This window comes from Triticum dicoccoides, chromosome 4B, assembly GCF_002162155.2.
Source record: "Triticum dicoccoides isolate Atlit2015 ecotype Zavitan chromosome 4B, WEW_v2.0, whole genome shotgun sequence".
In the NCBI taxonomy this organism is placed as follows: domain Eukaryota; kingdom Viridiplantae; phylum Streptophyta; class Magnoliopsida; order Poales; family Poaceae; genus Triticum; species Triticum dicoccoides.
The window spans coordinates 647,996,543-648,018,795 of NC_041387.1; the positions used below are offsets into that span (position 1 = coordinate 647,996,543).

The 22,253-nt window shown below is 46.8% G+C and overlaps 1 pseudogene; it reads left to right on the forward strand.

Annotated features, from left to right (window-relative positions):
- Positions 1-22,253, forward strand: part of LOC119292961 — a 54,805-nt pseudogene that overhangs the window by 2,595 nt on the left and 29,957 nt on the right.

Below are 22,253 nucleotides of genomic sequence, written 5' to 3' on the forward strand. Positions count from 1 at the left end.
GCAAATGGAGCGTAATCTCCTCTGCTCGCTATGGTACTGTAAAAGTTCTTTTTTTTTAGAACTTTTCGATCTATTCATAACCAACCTTGGCAGTACAAACACTGGAGCGAGCGAAGGTGAGCTGTTGCCTTCGCCTTCGCCCCTCCCTCACCGAAACCGGACAACCCTTGTCGTAGTAAACAGTTGAGAAGTCGTCATGTTAAGGCCCCAAATTAAGGACCAGCGAACTAGATCAGCAATCATCACCGATGAAGAGTCGTAGATCCAAAAAATCAAACATGTAACAACACAAAAGATGACCACAGAATGGTCGTTCTAGCGGCGCCAATGGCCGTTCGGTGGTTCATGAACCTCGTTGTAAATTTTATTATGTTTGAGGTGTTTTGTATTTCTGATGAATTTTTATAATAGATTTGATCATTTTCATAAAAAGAAAAACCAACACAAACAAAGATGAACGAAAATTGGATCCAAATAAATCCATCAAAGACCAGCACCGAACGAATCCCATGAGATCCGACAGTGAAACACCTTCTCATGCCCTCCGATGATGCCAGATGCACCATTGGGACTGGATCAGGCGTGCAAGACATCATTCCTACCGAGGAACATCGCCACCGCCACACAATCCCAACCTAGACATTGAAGCTAACAAAAACAACATCAGGGTCTCTTCCGTCGGCAGGGGGCCGAGATCCTTCGCACCTCCACGGCCCAAAGGCCATTGGTGGTGGCGGCGGCGACGGGAGGAGGAAGAAGTTTTTTTTGGAAAAAAGAGAGCTCGTGCTACTGTAAAAGAATTACACACGTCCACCAACGTGTGCGCTTGCAGAAACATGGCATATCCACGTAACCGCAAGAGAAAGCACAAGGCATACATACCGGACTCGCAAGTGTTGCATATGCCAGTAGCCAGTGTTGTAAGCAGTGATCTTCTGGCGGCCAACAAATATCCACATCGCGTTCGCCCTCCGTTGGTATTCCTTCGCTTGCTTCCATTCATTGTACTACTAGTAGGCCTCTTATGGTTTACAGAAAATTTTGTAGGAATTTTAAAAGATAACATTTTATATGATTTTTTAAGGCCTTTGGTTTGTAGGGATGGATTTTTATTTCTATGTAGGATAGGAATGGATTCACATTTCAAATGAAGAAAAAAACATTAGCATACACTCAGTGAAAAAATTCATATTCTACGTATCAAATAACATCTTTTTTTGATAGGAATTGAGATACATGTTATTTACTTTCGTATTTTTTTTATTCCTATGATCTTCCTATATACTACGAACCAAACAACGCATAACTAGTTTCTTTCCCACTCCCGGCCGAATCCCTCTTCTCTGCAAAACACCTTAAAAGGAAATCTGCAGGGAGTCTTTGTCTCCTCATCAGTTCCTTCTTTTCAGATGGCTCAAGTACACCTGGATTATTTTTAACATAGTGCAATCAAAGTCCCGTATGAACGCACGCACACACACCCTACCCCTATGAGCACCTCCAAGAGACTGAGCCGGTATAGCATCTTGAGATTTTACGAAGTTAGCGCCTCGCAGTTGACGGGAACGTCTCCTCCCACTCAACAAACATCACCGGAAGCCTGAAATAAACATAGAAATAATGTGAACACCAATGTCAAGTCTAGTTCTTGAACCCTAGTAGGCTGGGGATACCATCCGCCACCTTCTGCATTTGTTCTCCATTTTATTTTCTGTCACCACTTCAATGTTTCCATTTGTTATGATTCACAACTCTGTGTGATATTCGATTCTTACCAAATATATATTCAACTCATCTATTGTTGCTTACCACTGCTTTTTTATTCAAGTCCAATATTATGTTCATAACAGGAAAATAAAATGAAGAAATATGATTAACAATTGTGATTTGTCTGAATCGTTCTTCAAAAACAGATCTATCTCTTTTTTTTAATAAAAATCAGATTTGAGTCTGCATATCATATGCTCCTGCTTTTTGATGTGCATGCATATAAATCTATGTCAAGAAAAAAAAGTACTCGTCTCGCAAAAAAAAAACATGAACAAAGTGTGCCCGTGAACATGAACTTTGTGTCCCTGCTTTACTTCACGTTGTTAATTAGCAAGTTTCCTACACCCTGGAAATTAATAAACTGATTAGTGTTATGTTGTTCTTTCTTTCACACGGCAATCAATTAAAGACTTGATATCGGCGGGCTGGACCGATGAGAGGCACACGACTTATATAAGCTCCATGGAAGCTTCTTCCATCCATGATCAACTCTACAATTGTCGTCTCTTTCGGACTTGTTCAAGAATTCGGCCGATTAATCCTTATTCGTAGGGTCACTGAGTAGTCGATAAACTAATAAATCGGCCGATTAACTGATAACTTGTCGATTAACGTGTTGATTAGTCTATTAATCCCTTACTCACCATCCAATAGAGCAGCTACTAATTAACAATTTCCTCAACAATGCTCTTGATTGCAACAACACTCAAGTGCTGGTGGGACCCATGCGCCAGGGGGAGGGAGAGCGTCATAGCAGCTGTTTACACACAGTCGCTAACGATCAACGGCGTAAGGGAAATTGGCCCAATGCAGGATTTGGTTCCCAATCCCAGCTGACTGGAGATCATACTGCAGAGGAACCTGAAAGATCAAAGTGAAGCTATTCTCTTCTGGACATCTCTTCTTCTGCTCCAGTCAATGGTTATGCCTCCCGTGTTACTTTGTTGTGTCTCACCCAATTATAGAAGCTACATGTATATGAGGGGAAGGCCAGGGGCGCCCTGTATGACCGTTGGTACGTACCGCGTGTCGTCTTATCTTCTATTGACATCAGATACAATCCTCATCAAAGGAAAATTGGTCCATTTCATCCTCAATCATCCAAATATATGGCTCCAAGTCTTTTGCAAAGTCTTTATACCCGAAAGTCAAGCAAGCAAACGAGATATGTCTATTGTCGATGAATATTGGGTAGCGAAGCAGCAAATATCGGTGAAACCCGGGGTTAAACTAAGCAAAATAGCCTTGGAAAACCCTACACAAAATGGAGCCATCACCCGATTGGTATTAACAAGTTCCTTGAGAAAAGAAAACTTAACTCCTCTTGAGCAGTGCCATACACGGCTATCAGGCTCCATAGGAAGTTGTTAGACATGTTTTGAAGGTGAACCCTAATGTGATATTTCACCCTTAGATGTAGACAAAACTTCTAAGGATGTCGAGTGGATGCCAAGCAAAATTCCACCATACTTCCAAGACATGGTTAAAACATGCCATACATAACCATAGCCACACAAAAAGTGGGCTAGATCACGTGTCTGGAAATCACGTTTACCCGACTCAGTTATGCCCGCAAAGTATAATCTATGATCCCTTACACAATCAGCAATATGTTTGTACTTAGCCGAATCTGGAAGACCTCTGCTATTTCAAGACAAGACTCTCATGATGAACCATTATCAAATTTAGAAACCTTCACCCTCTAAGATGGGCGCCCTCTTTTCTTCGCTGAAGTGGACATGTTTTCCTTGCCAACGCGATCAGCTCACATAACATGGTATCATGTACAATATCATCCAAGTCTACTTTCAGTCATGTCATTAACCAGATGGGAGAGAAGCTTTCCATCATCTTTGACATCAATATGCTCCTCATCTGACACGAGAGGGTCTGAAATAGTCAACAACTTTGGAGCAACCGAAAGTCGGTCGAACTCCAAATTTTTAATGGCCCTAACAAAAAATTCCACGTCCTACTCACTAAGCCCCTAACGAAACTCTCAGGCTATAGATATTTGAAGCAACTCTAGAATTATCAAAAGACAAAAAAGATTTCTTTAAGGGATTACATTCAAAGTCGAAGTTGCGAGATGTCGTCCTACGCAAGACCGTACTCATTGAGTCCTCAACAATGGTTGTCGCACCATTAATACTGACAAGGTAGCTTTCATTGCGCCTCAATGGAGAAGGGGTGACGACAGCAGGGGCCTCATCCCTGGTGCGATTGAGTGGTGGAGTAAATGAGGGCGATGGGAGGAAGACGATAGAAAGAACTGCACCTCAGCTTTTGCGCCCATGAATGGTGGTGTAGTCGTGGGCACCATCGATGACCCGCTTGCGACCCCCAATCCTGGCAGAGCCCGCATCAGCAACGAAGCAGGAGAGATGGCATCGGGTGAGGCAGGTATAGAAGGCACTAGCCACGGTGAGGAAGAACTCTGGTGCCGCATACATGGTGCTGGTAAGGTTTTTGTGTTGTACCGAATTAAACCACATTCTCCACTGTTTGTGCATCCCTGGTCAATTCCTCAATTCGTTGCTTGCTTCTCTTCTATCTTGGAAAAGTGAGAATTTCCTATGACATATTGTACTCAAAGCAAAGGCACTACCAAGCTGCGCTACATCCATTTTCCAACTTAAAATGTTGTACAATACTAGTGTACACAATTCCTGTCTTGTTTTCCACATCAGCCGACCATTTAAACCAATAAAGAGGTTGGGCAACTCGCCTCCCTAGTTCTCCCCTGATTTGCAGCGTTCTCAACCATTAGATCCTGGTCAAACAGGTCTTTTTTTCGCTGGTAGCCGTTGGATCATCGTTGGAAATCAACCGTTGCTATTCTGACCGCGTGGTGAGTTGTGGGTGGGCGATGACCTGTGGGCTCAGGCAAAATCTGATTGGCTGGGTTGCCTTTTCTTGGGTAATCGAGCGGCCAAACCTGCAGTGCCGTGTGGGCACGCTTCGCGTCGCGGGAGAGCCGCAGAAGGGTTAGCCGGTGCATGTGCACCTGGGTTTAGCGCTCGCGCTTGTGCTGTCCTCATGACGGGTGGGCCAGTGCTGCCCCCGGTCCCGCTCATCAGCCGCGGTGGTTGCACGTCTCGTGTATAGGGCATTTCCTGGTCACCTCGGTCAACCGCTCCTTGCGCGACGCTCCTCACGCGCTTCCTGCGTCGTGCGTCGTGGGGAGTTGTTGCGTCCTGCGTCAGCTACAGATGGGTGAGTCGACGCATGTGCACCCGGATTGTGTACACACGTTTGTACTACCGCGATGACGGGTGGGCCGCCGCTGCTCTGGTCCCGCTCGTTGGCTGCTACTCCTGTGTCTAGTGCGTGTCGTCTCATCTGCATTTGGACTTTGGAGAGAGGATGGACTGCAGCTGCCCGATGCATGTGCGTGTGGGGCCTGGCTGACTGATGCATCATGCGTGCCTCACCTCCATCTGCAGCAGTTGGAGAGAGAGATGGACTGGCGCCTATGACGCGCTGGTCGATGCTGCGGTCGCTACCTCGACGCCTTCAGCGAGTCCTGCGACCGAGCTGAGGGCCTCGTCCAGACGGCCGCTTCCTCCCGCCACGACGAGCTGTGCCGCACCGTGTGTGCGGTCGACAAGGATCTCCGTGCCGCCTCCGGCGGCCGGGAGAAGAACGAGATGGAAGAGGAGAAGAATCACCCTCCGACCACGCCGCTGGCGGTCGAGGACAAATAGCCCAATCGATCTACCTCGTCTCCCGTTGAGGTGACATTCATCATTCTTGTTTTTTCAGGTGATGTTCATCGTTCCTCTTATTTTCTTGGTTGATGTGCTAACCGTGTTAGTCATCTAGAAGATGAATGAAACTGTGACGGGAAAGGAGAGATGGATTGGGATATTTTACCTCGTCGTGCCGCATGGTGGCCGAGATGCGGCAGCCCCATGCTCTGTTCTGATGGGCCTCCTCTGCTCGATGGTTGCCGCTGGTTGAGGTTCGTCCTTCTCTTGTTCGCATGTTCTTCTCCGCTGCTTTGGATTCGTCGTGCTAATTTCACATGTTTGCCTTTGTTTCGTTCACGCAGTTTGGTACGGTTTCCTGTTGTCGCTTGCATCGGGCCTTGGGTCCGTCTCTCCTTCTCAGTGAGGTTAGTCCACTCCTTTTGTGCTTGCCTATAGAATGTTTGATGAAATGCATGTGTGCTGACGCTTGTTCTACGGTTCCACCTACTTCTCCTATCACTGGCGCTTCTTCTTCTCGTCCGTCTTGCTGCTTACCCAACGTACTTCTGCTTGCTGCCTTGGGTAAATAGGTTGTTCTGTTGCTTCTGTGACCGGCGAGTGTTCATTGCATGCATGTATGTCTGTGCTCTGACCGGTTGCTTTTTTTGTGTATTTCGCAGGTTGTACGATCTCTTCTGTCGCTGCGTCGTTCGACCACATGTGTGCGTGTTTTACTTTCAGTATCTTCCGTGTCCTGTTGTCTGTCTTGGTGATCTTTTAAATATCTGTATGTTGTGCCGATCGTTTAAATGTTCCGGATATGGTCGGGCGTTGTATGTTGTTTGTTCTCATGCTTCTTATATTGCGTCCATGCGTGTGAGCAGGATTTGTCCGCTTGTTTCCGTTGTTATACCTGTTTTGGAGGTCGTGGTAACTCGATGCCCCTCGCGCTCACTTTTTCTGTTGTACACGGAAGAATATTTGTCCAATTCTCAAACTAATTTTTTGAAAGAAACTGCAGTTCATTACGACGCCAATTATGGATATGGATCCATCTTGCTGCGCTGGATGAAGGACTGGATGTAATAAGAATTGCATGTGACAATTGCTCATGAATAGTATTTGTTGTACAAACATCCAGTTAATTCTTGAGATACAATAGAGACACTATAATAGTACTACTTTAGTCAAATACATCATCCACTGATTGTTGTAATGTCGCTCTAGCTATTAATTTGCAGAATCTTGCACGACAAACTATAGGCATGTGATCTCTATGGTGTTCCAGTAAATAAAGAAAACTGGAGCATGTGCCTTCAAATTTTCTATTTATATACAAAAACCATGCATTGGTACATATGAACCATATGAATAGGACTGAAGAAGATCTATTTTTTGTCATGTTTGTGAGTTTTTTGTTATTTCCTCTCAATGTGAATAGGACCGAAGAAGATGGACATAACCCTTTAGGTAATTTCACTTTTTTTGAACAGCAAACCGTAGAACAATAGTTCTATGGTATATTTTCATTAAAAAAACAATATGTTACAATGGGAAAGGAGAAAATAGAAACAAAAGAAAAAAGATCTAAGCTAATGGGGCAGAGCCTTATCCAATTTCTGTTTTGGGCAACATGAGAATCATTTAAAAATTGATCTGACAGCCTGCTTGAACAAGGTGGAATGCTCGTCTTTGATCTTGTGTTGAAGTAGTTGAAGATCCTTTTTTAATTCAAGCCTTCAATTTGAGACTGTCAGCTGGATGTTTCTGAAGACCTTGCCATCTCACTTTGTCCTGGATTGATAATAGATTACAAATTTATTTGTTTAGATAGGACAGGTTATTTACAAAGCTATACCATTTCTATTGACTGGATAATTTCATGTTGGCAAGGACTTATTGGTGCAGCCTGGTCATAATTGCGTGGCCAATTTCCCAACCCAAATCCAAAACCGCTTCATCTTTAGATCTTTACGTGCTCGATGAAATGCCTTAGAGACTAAGATCTGCACTTTTTTTTCTCTGTTCTCCTGCTCACGGATTAACCAATGGCTGTAAGACCCAGAGAAGCATTAGCAACTGGTCTGCGGTGTCTTCCAGTGTATGCGTACACACAATTCACTTTCCTTTTCTTTTTGCCCTTTGTATAAATGATGTGGTTGAGTTACGAAGCTTCTTCGTGCAGTGTTGTCTGCAAGGCCGAAGGGAAGTTATTAATGCATTTGAGCTGCTCTATCTGATTGTTCATCTCCTGAACTTGTTTTGGTTGTGTCGGATATCGGGTTCCAACAAAACCCTTAAGGTTCGAACTCTGGGGTGCGCGCGAAGATCTACTTCCTACCGATCCATGTCCCAACGCCTCGCCGTGAATCTAAGCTACACGATGAACAACACAAGGGACTCAAGGTTTATACTAGTTCGGGCCACCGTTGTGGTGTAATACCTACTCTAGTGTGTGGTGTGGTGGATTGCATCTGGGGCTGATGATGAATAGTACAGAGGAAGAACAACCTCGTGAGAGGTGTTCTTGAGTTGGTGTGGTGCTCTACTTGGGAGGATTCGGTATCTGTTGGCTTGGTCAGAACTCGATGCCTTCCTACGGTGGTGGCTATCTCTATATATAGAGGCCCTGGTCCTCTTCCCAAATATTGAGCGGGAAGGGAGCCAACAACGGCCATTTTGAAGGAGAACAACTAGTACAAGTTATCCTGACTAAAGTTGGTCTTTGACTGCCAAAGGCACTGGCGATGATGCCGTCTTGGGCTCCATGGTGACCTCCGTCCTGTCGCTCTGCTGGTCTTGGTCTTGTTGCACCGATATGGTAACCTTTGCTTGATGCCTCAGTACTCCGTGCCTGCGCTTGCCCCCTTTGCACAAAAAAGGAAACGAGGACACTGCGCTGGGTGGCGCCTGCCTGGTCTCGATCGTCATGGCTTGCAACATGAGCACCTCGCGAGGTACTCCTGCCTTGATCTCTCTGCCTCCTCACGAGCCTGCCTGGTGAGACCGCCCCTGAGGAAGCCTTGCATCGTCTGCCCCGCGAGGCTTGGACCCTCGCGAGGGTCTTGAGCTTGGGTTGATGAAGAAGGGTCGTATTGGGCCACCCCTTGAGCCATGCCGCAGGCCGCAGGCAGGCAAGTCTGGGGACCCCCATTCCCAGAACGCCGACAGTAGCCCCCGGGCCCAAGGCACGCTCGGACTTGGCCTAGAAGCGAAGCGAAAGGGCAAGTGCGGAGCGCCGCGGGCCCCAACAGCCTGCTGCCTTGGTCGCCGCGTGGCGGTTGATTGGACGTGGGCGTCTCCGCTTCCCCACGCCGCCTCGGCAACTGCCCGATTTGACGAGTCCCCGCTGCATGCAAAAAGAGTCATGATTACCTGCGATCGTGGAGGCCGACGGTTGGCCTCCTCAGGACTATAAGTACAGAGAGGCGCGAGCCTGTCAGTCCATATCTTCTTGCTCCGCTCGCTTCTTCTTCCTTGCTCCTCCTCCATCTTTCCTCCAATGGCGCCAATCCACTGGTTCTCTGTCGAGGAGAAAGGAAAGGCCCCCCGAGAGGGGCCCGATCCGCTCCCGCCGAAGAAACGGCCGGTCCCCGGCCGCCGCGACGAGGTTGCACGGCCAGAGATGTCGAGGCCTTGGTACGAACGGACACCTCCTGGGTTTCCGCTCCCTCTGTACGCTCAGGCTGAGGGCCCTAGGAAAGAAGATGCCGAGCGACGCCGCACGCGCCGTCGGTGACGACGACGAGTCACGGCGGTGCGCGTCGTCACTCCTGCAGCCCACGCCGCGGACTCCTCTCGTGAGCTCGTTCTCCATGCCGCCATGCCTCCAAGCTCCTGGATCCGCTTTCCTCCTTTCTTCGCTTCCGATGCCGCCGAGGGGGGGCCCTCGATCTCTGGCTGCAGCACACCGACTGCGGTACCCCGGCGACCAGAGCGGAGGTTAAAGCCGTCGCTCCGGGCAACGTCTACATGACCCGTGGCTGGGGCGAGATCGCCCGGGTCTACCGGACAGGAGGTGCCCTCGTGATTCATTCAGAATACGATGGCGCCTCCTTGATGCTCTTCAAGGTCTTCGATGCAGAAGGCTGCCGGCTGGAGTGCTACCCCGGAGGAGGCAGACAGGGCGTCGATGTGGTCAGGGCTAAGCCTACCACCCGCTTCCCCAGCGGCTCCTCTGGCAGCAGCGAAGATGCTTGGGAGTCCAACGGCTCTCCCTAGCTCTTCGCGACTCTGGAGACGAGCGACGACAGCTACGTGCCCCCGAGCTCGCGCCGCGCCCGGAGGAAGGCGGCTGCATCAGGCCGTCGCTGTAGCTGATCTGGATGGGGTGGGCGCCGGCCCCCGTGGCCCACTGTTGATGATGGCGTTGGCCATGAGGGCGCGTGTAGTTAGGGTTCCCTAGGATTTTCACCTTTTGTTCCCTGTGATGAATTGAGAAAGTACCCCGCGGGGGCATGTAAGGTGTCCGCCATGTCTTTTGCTCTAGGCGGCCGCCGCCTCCCGCCACGACGAGCTGTGCCGCACCATGCGCACGGTCGACAAGGATCTCCGTGCCGCCTCCGGCGGCCGGGAGAAGAACGAGATCGAAGAGGAGAAGAATCGCCCTCCGACCACTCCACTGGCGGTCGAGGACAAATAGCCCAATCGATCTACCTCGTCTCCCATTGAGGTGACGTTCATCATTCTTGTTTTTTTCAGGTGATGTTCATCATTCCTCTTATTTTCTTGGTCGATGTGCTAACCGTGTTAGTCATCTAGAAGATGAATGAAACTATGACGGGAAAGGAGATATCGATTGGGATATTTTACCTCGCCGTGCCCGCATGGTGGTCGAGATGCGGCAGCCCCATGCTCTGTTCCGATGGGCCTCCTCTGCTCGATGGTTGCCGCTGGTTGAGGTTCGTCCTTCTCTGGTTCGCATGTTCTTCGCCGCTGCTTTGGATTCGTCGTGCTAATTTAGCATGTTTGCCTTTGTTTCGTTCACGCAGTTTGGTATGGTTTCTTGTTGTCGCTTGCGTCGAGCCTTGGGTCCGTCTCTCCTTCTCATTGAGGTTAGTCCACTCCTTTTGTGCTTGCCTATAGAATGTTTGATGAAATGCATGTGTGCTGACGCTTGTTCTACGGTTCAACCTACTTCTCCTATCATTAGCGCTTCTTCTTCTCGTCCGTCTTGCTGCTTACCCAACATGCTTCTGCTTGCTGCCTCGGGTAATTAGGCCGTTATGTTGCTTCTGTGACCGGCGAGTGTTCATTGCATGCATGTGTGTCTGTGCTCTGACCGGTTGTTTTTTTGTGTATTTCGCAGGTTGTATGATCTCTTGTGTCGCTGCGTCGTTCGACCACATGTGTGCGTGTTTTACTTTCAGTACAGTCTTTGTCATGTTGTCTGTCTTGGTGATCTTTTAAATATCTGTATGTTGTGCCGATCGTTTAAATGTTCCGGATATGGTCGGGCGTTGTATGTTGTTCGTTCTCGTGCTTCTTATATTGCGTGCATGCGTGTGAGCAGGATTTGTCCGCTTGTTTCCGTTGTTATACCTGTTTTGGAGGTCGTGGTAACTCGATGCCCCCTGCGCTCACTTTTTCTGTTGTACATAGAGGCATATTTGTCCAATTCTCAGACTAAGTTTTTGAAAGAAACCGCAGTTCATTACGACCCCAATTATGGATATGGATCCATCTTGCTGCGCTGGATGAAGGACTGGATGTAATAAGCATTGCATGTGACAATTGCTCATGAATAGTATTTGTTGTACAAACATCCAGTTAATTCTTGAGATACAATAGAGACACTATAATAGTACTACTTTAGTCAAATACATTATCCACTGATTATTGTAGTGAAATGTCGCTCTAGCTATTAATTTGTAGAATCTTGCACGACAAACTATAGGCATGTGATCTCTATGGTGTTCCAGTAAAGAAAGAAAACTGGAACATGTGCCTTCAAATTTTCATTTATATACAAAAACCATGCAGGTACATATGAACCATATGAATAGGACTGAAGAAGATCTATTTTTTTGTCATGTTTGTGAGTTTTTTGTTATTTCCTCTCAGTGTGAATAGGACTGAAGAAGATGGACATAACCCTTTAGGTAATTTCACTTTTTTTGAACAGCAAACCGTAGAACAATAGTTCTATGGTATATTTTCATTAAAAAATAGTATGTTACAATGGGAAAGGAGAAAATAGAAACAAAAGAAAAAAGATCTAAGCTAATGGGGCAGAGCCTTATCCAATATCCGTTCAGGGCAACATGAGAATCATTTAAAAATTGATCTGACAGCCTGCTTGAAGAAGGTGGAATGCTCGTCTTTGATCTTGTGTTGAAGTAGTTGAAAATCCTTTTTTAATTCAAGCCTTCAATTTGAGACTTTCAGCTGGATGTTTCTCAAGACCTTGCCATCTCACTTTGTCCTGGATTAATAGCAGATTACAAATTTAGTTGTTTAGATAAGATAGGTTATTTACGAAGGTATACCATTTCTATTGACTGGATAATTTACATGTTGGCAAGGACTTATTGGTGCAGCCTGGTCATAATTGCTTGGCCAATTTCCCAACCCAAATCCAGAACCGCTTCATCTTTAGATCTTTACGTGCTCGATGAAATGCCTTAGAGACTAAGATCTGCACTTTGTTTTTCTCTGTCCTCCTGCTCATGGATTAACCAATGGCTGTAAGACCCAGAGAAGCATTAGGAACTGGTCTGCGGTGTCTTCCAGTGTATGCGTACACACAATTCACTTTCCTTTTCTTTTTGCCCTTTGTATAAATGATGTGGTTGAGTTACGAAGCCTCTTCTTGCAGTGTTGTCTGCAAGGCCGAAGGGAAGTTATTAATGCATTTGAGCTGCTCCATTTGATTGTTCATCTCCTGAACCTATTTTGGTTGTGTCGGATATCGGGTTCCGGCAAAACTCTTAAGGTTCAAACTCTGAGGTGCGGGTGAAGATCTACTTCCTACTGATCCACGTCCCAACGCCTCGCTGTGAATCTAAGCTACACGATGAACAACACAAGGGACTCAAGGTTTATACTAGTTCGGGCCACCGTTGTGGTGTAATACCCTACTCTAGTGTGTGGTGTGGTGGATTGCCTCTGGGGCTGATGATGAATAGTACAGAGAAAGAACAACCTCGTGAGAGGCGTTCTTGAGCTGGTGCGGTGCTCTACTTGGGTGGATTCGGTATCTGTTGGCTTGGTGAGAACTCGATGCCTTCCTACGGTGGTGGCTATCTTTATATATAGAGGCCCTGGTCCTCTTCCCAAATATTGAGCGGGAAGGGAGCCAACTGTTGGAAATATGCCCTAGAGGCAATAATAAATTGATTATTATTATATTTCCTTGTTCATGATAATCGTTTATTATCCATGCTAGAATTGTATTGATAGGAAACTCAGATACATGTGTGGATACATAGACAACACCATGTCCCTAGTAAGCCTCTAGTTGACTAGCTCGTTAATCAATAGATGGTTACGGTTTCCTGACCATGGACATTGGATGTCGTTGATAACGGGATCACATCATTAGGAGAATGATGTGATGGACAAGACCCAATCCTAAGCCTAGCACAAGATCATGTAGTTCGTATGCTAAAGCTTTTCTAATGTCAAGTATCATTTCCTTAGACCATGAGATTGTGCAACTCCCGGATACCGTAGGAGTGCTTTGGGTGTGCCAAACGTCACAAGTAACTGGGTGGCTATAAAGGTACACTACGGGTATCTCTGAAAGTGTCTGTTGGGTTGGCACGAATCGAGATTGGGATTTTGTCACTCCGTGTAAACGGAGAGGTATCTCTGGGCCCACTCGGTAGGACATCATCATAATGTGCACAATGTGACCAAGGGGTTGATCACGGGATGATGTGTTACGGAACGAGTAAAGAGACTTGCCGGTAACGAGATTGAACAAGGTATCGGTATACCGACGATCGAATCTCGGGCAAGTACCATACCGCTAGACAAAGGGAATTGTATACGGGATTGATTGAGTCCTTGACATCGTGGTTCATCCGATGAGATCATCGTGGAACATGTGGGAGCCAACATGGGTATCCAGATCCTGCTGTTGGTTATTGACCGGAGAACGTCTCGGTCATGTCTGCATGTCTCCCGAACCCGTAGGGTCTACACACTTAAGGTTCGATGACGCTAGAGTTATAAAGGAAGCTTGTATGTGGTTACCGAATGTTGTTCGGAGTCCCGGATGAGATCCCGGACGTCATGAGGAGTTCCGGAATGGTCCGGAGGTAAAGATTTATATATAGGAAGTCCTGTTTCGGCCATCGGGACAAGTTTCGGGGTCATCAGTATTGTACCGGGACCACCGGAAGGGTCCCGGGGGCCCACCGGGTGGGGCCACCTGCCCCGGGGGCCACATGGGCTGTAGGGGGTGCGCCTTGGCCTACATGGGCCAAGGGCACCAGCCCCTAGAGGCCCATGCGCCAAGATATAGGAAAAAGGGGAGAGTCCTAAAGGGGGAAGGCACCTCCGAGGTGCCTTGGGGAGGATGGACTCCTCCCCCCCTCTTGGCCGCACCCCTTTCTTGGAGTAGGGGGCAAGGCTGCGCCTCCCCCCTCTCCCCTGCCCCTATATATAGTGGAGGGGAGGGAGGGCATCCATACCTGAGCCCTTGGCGCCTCCCTCCCTCCCGTGACACCTCCTCCTCTCCCGTAGGTGCTTGGCGAAGCCCTGCAGGATTGCCACGCTCCTCCATCACCACCACGCCGTTGTGCTGCTGCTGGATGGAGTCTTCCTCAACCTCTCCCTCTCTCCTTGCTGGATCAAGGCGTGGGAGACATTGTTGAGCTGTACGTGTGTTGAACGCGGAGGTGCCGTCCGTTCGGCACTAGATCATCGGTGATCTGAATCACGACGAGTACGACTCCATCAACCCCGTTCACTTGAACGCTTCCGCTTAGCGATCTACAAGGGTATGTAGATGCACTCTCCTTCTACTCGTTGCTGGTCTCTCCATAGATAGATCTTGGTGATTCGTAGGAAAATTTTGAATTTCTGCTACGTTCCCCAACAGTGGCATCATGAGCTAGGTCTATTGCGTAGATTCTTTGCACGAGTAGAACACAAAGTAGTTGTGGGCGTCGATATTGTTCAATATGCTTGCCGTTACTAGTCTTATCTTGATTCGGCGGCATCGTGGGATGAAGCGGCCCGGACCAACCTTACACGTACGCTTACGTGAGACCGGTTCCACCGACAAACATGCACTAGTTGCATAAGGTGGCTGGCGGGTGTCTGTCTCTCCCACTTTAGTTGGATCGGATTTGATGAAAAGGGTCCTTATGAAGGGTAAATAGCAATTGGCATATCACGTTGTGGTTCATGCGTAGGTAAGAAACGTTCTTGCTAGAAACCCATAGCAGCCACGTAAAACATGCAAACAACAATTAGAGGACGTCTAACTTGTTTTTGCAGGGTATGCTATGTGATGTGATATGGCCAAAAAGGATGTGATGAATGATATATGTGATGTATGAGATTGATCATGTTCTTGTAATAGGAATCACGAATTGCATGTCGATGAGTATGACAACCGGCAGGAGCCATAGGAGTTGTCTTTATTTATTTGTGACCTGCGTGTCAACTTAAACGTCATGTAATTACTTTACTTTATTGCTAACCGTTAGCCATAGTAGTAGAAGTAATAGTTGGCGAGGCAACTTCGTGAAGACACGATGATGGAGATCATGATGGTGGAGATCATGGTGTCATGCCGGTGACGATGATGATCATGGAGCCCCGAAGATGGAGATCAAAAGGAGCAAAGTGATGATGGCCATATCATGTCACTATTTGATTGCATGTGATGTTTATCATGTTTATACATCTTATTTGCTTAGAACGACGGTAGTAAATAAGATGATCCCTTACAACAATTTCAAGAAGTGTTCTCCCCTAACTGTGCACCGTTGCGACAGTTCGCTGTTTCAAAACATCACGTGATGATCGGGTATTTTATTCAGACGTTCAAATACAACGGGTGTTGACGAGCCTAGCATGTACAGACATGGCCTCGGAACACATGCAAAACACTTAGGGTTGACTTGACGAGCCTAGCATGTACAGACATGGCCTCGGAACACGGAGACCGAAAGGTCGAACATGAGTCGTATAGAAGATACGATCAACATGAAGATGTTCACCGATGATGACTAGTCCGTCTCACGTGATGATCAGACACGGCCTAGTTTGACTCGGATCATGTAATCACTTAGATGACTAGAGGGATGTCTATCTGAGTGGGAGTTCATAAGATGAACTTAATTATCCTGAACATAGTCAAAAGACCTTTTGCAAATTATGTCGTAAGCTCACGCTGTAGTTCTACTGTTTAGATATGTTCCTAGAGAAAAAAAATAGTTGAAAGTTGATAGTAGCAATTATGCGGACTAAGATTGTCCTCATTGCTTCATAGAAGGCTTATGTCCTTAATGCACCGCTCAGTGTGCTGAACCTCGAACGTTGTCTGTGGTTGTTGCGAACATCTGACATAGACGTTTTGATAACTACGTGATAGATCAGTTAAACGGTTTAGAGTTGAGGCACCAAAGACGTTTTTGAAACATCGCGAAACATATGAGATGTTTTGAGGGCTGAAATTGGGATTTCAGGCTCGTGCCCATGTCAAGAGGTATAAGACCTCCGATGACTTTCTTAACCTGCAAACTAAGGAGAAAAGCTCAATTGCTGAGCTTGTGCTCAGATTGTCTGAGTACAACAATCATTTGAATTGAGTGGGAGTTGATCTTCCAGATAAGACAGTGATGGTTCTCCAAAGTCATTGCCACCAAGCTGTTAGAGCTTCGTGATGAACTATAACATATCAGGGATAGATATGATGATCCTTGAGGTATTCGCGATGTTTGACACCGCGAAAGTAGAAATCAAGAAGGAGCATCAATTGTTGATGGTTGGTGGAACCACTAGTTTCAAGAAGGGCAAGGGCAAGAAGGGATACTTCATGAAACGGCAAATCAGCTGCTGCTCTAGTGAAGAAACCCAAGGTAAAACCCAAACCCGAGACTAAGTGCTTCTGTAATAAGGGGAACAACCACTAGAGCAGAATTACCCTAGATACTTGGTAGATAAGAAGGCTGGCAAGGTCGATAGAAGTATATTGGATATACATTGTGTTAATGTGTACTTTGCTAGTACTCCTAGTAGCACCAGTGTATTAGATACCGGTTCGGTTGCTAAGTGTTAGTAACTCGAAACAAAAGGCTACGGAATAAACGGAGACTAGCTAAAGGTGAGCTGACGATATGTGTTGGAAGTTTTTCCAAGCTTGATATGATCAAGCATCGCACGCTCCCTCTACCAAAGAGATTGGTGTTAAACCTAAATAATTGTTATTTGGTGTTTGCGTTGAGCATAGACATGATTGGATTACGTCTATCGCAATACGGTTATTCATTTAAGGAGAATAATGGTTACTCTGTTTATTTGAATAATACCTTCAATGGTCTTACACCTAAAATGAATGGTTTATTGAATCTCGATCGTAGTGATACACATGTTCATGCCAAAAGATAGTAATGATAGCACCACCTACTTGTGGCACTGCCACGTAAGTCATATCGGTATAAAACGCATGAAGAAGCTCCATATTGATGGATCTTTGGGCTCACTCGTTTTGAAAAGTTTGAGACATGCGAACCATGTCTATTGGTGTATATGCATGAAGAAACTCCATGCAAATGGACCGTTTTGACTCACTTGATTTTGAATCACTTGGGACATGCAAATCATACCACACGGGCAAGATGACTGAAAAGCCTCGTTTTCAGTAAGATGGAATAAGATAGCAACTTGTTGGAAGTAATACATTTTGATGTGTACAGTCCAATGAGTGCTGAGGCATGCAGTGGATATTGTTATGTTCTTACTTCACAGATAATTTGAGTGGATGTTGAGTACATTTGCTTGATGAATCATGAGTCTGAATTATTGAAAGGTTCAAGTAATTTCAGGGTGAAGTTGAAAGATCGTCGTGACAAGAGGATAAAATATCTATGATATGATCAAAGAGATGAGTATCTGAGTTACGAGTTTTGGCACACAATTAAGACATTGTAGAAATTGTTTCACAATTAATACCGCCTGGAACACCATAGTGTGATGGTGTGTCCGAACATGATAGTTGCACCCTATTGGATATGATGCATACCATGATGTCTCTTATCGAACTGCCACGATAGTTTATGGGTTAGGCATTAAAGACAACCACATTCACTTTAAATAGGGCACCACGTAATTCCGATGAGATGACACCGTATGAATTATGGTTTAGAGAAACCTAAGTTGTCGTTTCTTAAAGGTTTGGCTCTGCGACGCTTATGTGAAAAAGTTTCAGGATTAAGCTCGAACCCAAAGCGGATAAAGTACATCTTCATAGGAAACCCAAAACAGTTGGGTATACCTCCTAATTCAGATCCGAAAGCAATAGGGATTGTTTCTTGAATCGGGTCCTTTTTCGAGGAAAGGTTTCTCTCAAAAAGTTGAGTGGGAGGATGGTGGAGACTTGATGAGGTTATTGAACCGTCACTTCAACAAGTGTGTAACAGGGCACAGGAAGTTGTTCCTGTGGCACGTACACCAACTGAAGTGGAAGCTTATGATAGTGATCATGAAACTTCGGATCGAGTCACTACCAAACCTCGTGGGATGACAAGGATGCGTACTACTTCAGAGTGGTACGTAATCCTGTCTTGGAAGTCATGTTGCTAGACAACAATGAACCTACGAGCTATGGAGAAGCGATGGTGGGCCCAAATTCCGACAAATGGTTAGAAGCCATAAAATCCGAGATAGGATCCATGTATGAAAACAAAGTGTAGACTTTGGAAGAACTACTTGATGGTCGTGAGGCTGTTAGGTACATATGGACTTTGAAAGGAAGACAGACAATGATGGTAAGTGTCACCATTGAGAAAGCTCGACTTGTCGTTAAGATGTTTTTCGACAAGTTCAAGGAGTTGACTACGATGAGACTTTCTCACTCGTAGCGTTGCTAAGAGTCTGTTGGAATTATATTAGCAATTACTGCATTATTTATGAAATATTGCAGATAGGATGTCAAAACATTGTTTCCTCGATGATTCTTGAGGAAAGGTTGTATGTGATACAACCGGAAGGTTTTGTCTATCCTGAAATATGCTAATAAGTATGCAAAGCTCCAGCAATCCTTCTGAGGACTGGAGTGAGCATCTTGGAGTTGGAATGTATGCTTTGATGATGATCAAAGATTTTGGGTGTATACAAAGTTTATGAGAAACTTGTATTTCCAAAGAAGTGAGTGGGAGCACTATAGAATTTCTGATGAGTATATGTTGTTGACATATTGATGATCAGAAATGACGTAGAATTTCTGGAGAGCATATAGGGTTATTTGGAAAGTGTTTTCAATGGAAAACCTGGATTAAGCTACTTGAACATTGAGCATCAAGATCTATAAGGATAGATCAAAACACTTAATAGTACTTTCAAATGAGCACATGCCTTGACGTGATCTTGAAGGTGTTCAAGATGGATCGGTCAAAGAAGGAGTTCTTGCCTGAGTTGCAAGGTATGAAGTTAAGACTTAAAGCTCGACCATGGCAGAATAGAGAGAAAGGAACGAAGGTCGTCCCCTATGCTTAAGACATAGGCTCTACAGTATGCTATGCTGTGTACCGCACCTGAAGTGTGCTTTACCATGAGTCAGTCAAGGGGTACAAGAGTGATCCAAGAATGGATCACAGGACAACGGTCAAAGTTATCCTTAGTAACTAGTGGACTAAGGAATTTTCTCAATTATGGAGGTAGTAAAAGAGTTCGTCGTAAAGGGTTACGTCGATGCAAGCTTAACACCTATCTGGATAGCTCTGAGTAGAGATACCGGATACGTATAATGGAGCAACAATTTAGAATAGCTCCAAGTAGAACAGTTATTTGGAATAGCTCCAAATAGAACGTGGTAGCTGCATCTAGGAGATGACATAGAGATTTGTAAAGCACACACGGATCTGAAAGGTTCAGACCCGTTGACTATAACCTCTCTCACAAGCATAACATGATCAAACCCAGAACTCATCGAGTGTTAATCACATGGTAAATGTGAACTAGATTATTGACTCTAGTAAACTCTTTGGGTGTTAGTCACATGGGGATGTGACCTTGAGTGTTAATCACATATCGATGTGAACTAGATTATTGACTCTAGTGCAAGTGGGAGACTGTTGGAAATATGCCCTAGAGGCAATAATAAATTGATTATTATTATATTTCCTTGTTCATGATAATCGTTTATTATCCATGCTAGAATTGCATTGATAGGAAACTCAGATACATGTGTGGATACATAGACAACACCATGTCCCTAGTAAGCCTCTAGTTGACTAGCTCGTTAATCAATAGATGGTTACGGTTTCCTGACCATGGACATTGGATGTCGTTGATAACGGGATCACATCATTAGGAGAATGATGTGATGGACAAGACCCAATCCTAAGCCTAGCACAAGATCATGTAGTTCGTATGCTAAAGCTTTTCTAATGTCAAGTATCATTTCCTTAGACCATGAGATTGTGCAACTCCCGGATACCGTAGGAGTGCTTTGGGTGTGCCAAACGTCACAACGTAACTGGGTGGCTATAAAGGTACACTACGGGTATCTCTGAAAGTGTCTGTTGGGTTGGCACGAATCGAGATTGGGATTTTGTCACTCCGTGTAAACGGAGAGGTATCTCTGGGCCCACTCGGTAGGACATCATCATAATGTGCACAATGTGACCAAGGGGTTGATCACGGGATGATGTGTTACGGAACGAGTAAAGAGACTTGCCGGTAACGAGATTGAACAAAGTATCGGTATACCGACGATCGAATCTCGGGCAAGTACCATACCGCTAGACAAAGGGAATTGTATACAGGATCGATTGAGTCCTTGACATCGTGGTTCATCCGATGAGATCATCGTGGAACATGTGGGAGCCAACATGGGTATCCAGATCCCGCTGTTGGTTATTGACCGGAGAACATCTCGGTCATGACTACATGTCTCCCGAACCCGTAGGGTCTACACACTTAAGGTTCGATGACGCTAGGGTTATAAAGGAAGCTTGTATGTGGTTACCGAATGTTGTTCGGAGTCCTGGATGAGATCCCGGACGTCACGAGGAGTTCCGGAATGGTCCGGAGGTAAAGATTTATATATAGGAAGTCCTGTTTCGGCCATCGGGACAAGTTTCGGGGTCATCGGTATTGTACCGGGACCACCGGAAGGGTCCCGGGGGCCCACCGGGTGGGGCCACCTGCCCCGGGGGCCACATGGGCTGTAGGGGGTGCGCCTTGGCCTACATGGGCCAAGGGCACCAGCCCCTAGAGGCCCATGCGCCAAGATATAGGAAAAAGGGGAGAGTCCTAAAGGGGGAAGGCACCTCCGAGGTGCCTTGGGGAGGATGGACTCCTCCCCCCCTCTTGGCCGCACCCCTTTCTTGGAGTAGGGGGCAAGGCTGCGCCTCCCCCCTCTCCCCTGCCCCTATATATAGTGGAGGGGAGGGAGGGCATCCATACCTGAGCCCTTGGCGCCTCCCTCCCTCCCGTGACACCTCCTCCTCTCCCGTAGGTGCTTGGCGAAGCCCTGCAGGATTGCCACGCTCCTTCATCACCACCACGCCGTTGTGCTGCTGCTGGATGGAGTCTTCCTCAACCTGTCCCTCTCTCCTTGCTGGATCAAGGCGTGGGAGACATTGTTGAGCTGTACGTGTGTTGAACGCGGAGGTGCCGTCCGTTCGGCACTAGATCATCGGTGATCTGAATCACGACGAGTACGACTCCATCAACCCCGTTCACTTGAACGCTTCCGCTTAGCGATCTACAAGGGTATGTAGATGCACTCTCCTTCTACTCGTTGCTGGTCTCTCCATAGATATATCTTGGTGATTCGTAGGAAAATTTTGAATTTCTGCTACGTTCCCCAACACCAACAACCTCCAACCTGCCGCTCTGCTGGTCTTGGTCTCATTGCACTGATATGGTAACCTTTGCTTGATGCCTCGGTACTCCGCGCCTGCGCTTGCCCCCTTTGCACAAAAGAGGAAACGAGGACATTGCGCAGGATGGCGCCCGCCTGGTCTCGATCGTCATGGCTTGTGTCATGAGCACCTCGCGAGGTACTCCTGCCTTGATCTCTCCACCTCCTCGCGAGCCTGCCTGGTGAGGCCGCCCCTGCGGAAGCCTTGCATCGTCCGCCCCGCGAGGCTTGGCCCCTCGCGAGGGTCTTGAGCTTGGGTTGATGAAGAAGGGCTGTACTGGGCCACCCCTTGAGCCACGCCGCAGGTCGCAGGCAGGCAAGTCTGGGGACCCCCGTTCCCAGAAAGCCGACATTAGCCCCCGAGCCCAAGGCGCGCTCGGACTTGGCTTAGCAGCGAAGCGAGGGCAAGTGCGGAGCGTCGCGGGCCCCAACAGCCTACGGCCTTGGTCGCCGCGTGGCGGTTGATTGGACGTGGGTGTCTCCGCTTCCCCATGCTGCCTCGGCAACTTCCCGATTTGACGAGTCCCCGCTGCATGCAAAAATTGTAATGATTACCTTCGATCGTGGAGGCCGGCGGTTGGCCTCCTTTGGACTATAAGTACAAAGAGGCGCGAGCCTCCTCAGTCCATATCTTCTTGCTCCGCTCGCTTCTTCTTCCTCACTCCTGCTCCATCTTGCCTCCAATGGCGCCAATCCGCCGGTTCTCTATCGAGGAGAAAGGAAAGACCCCCGAGAGGGGCCCG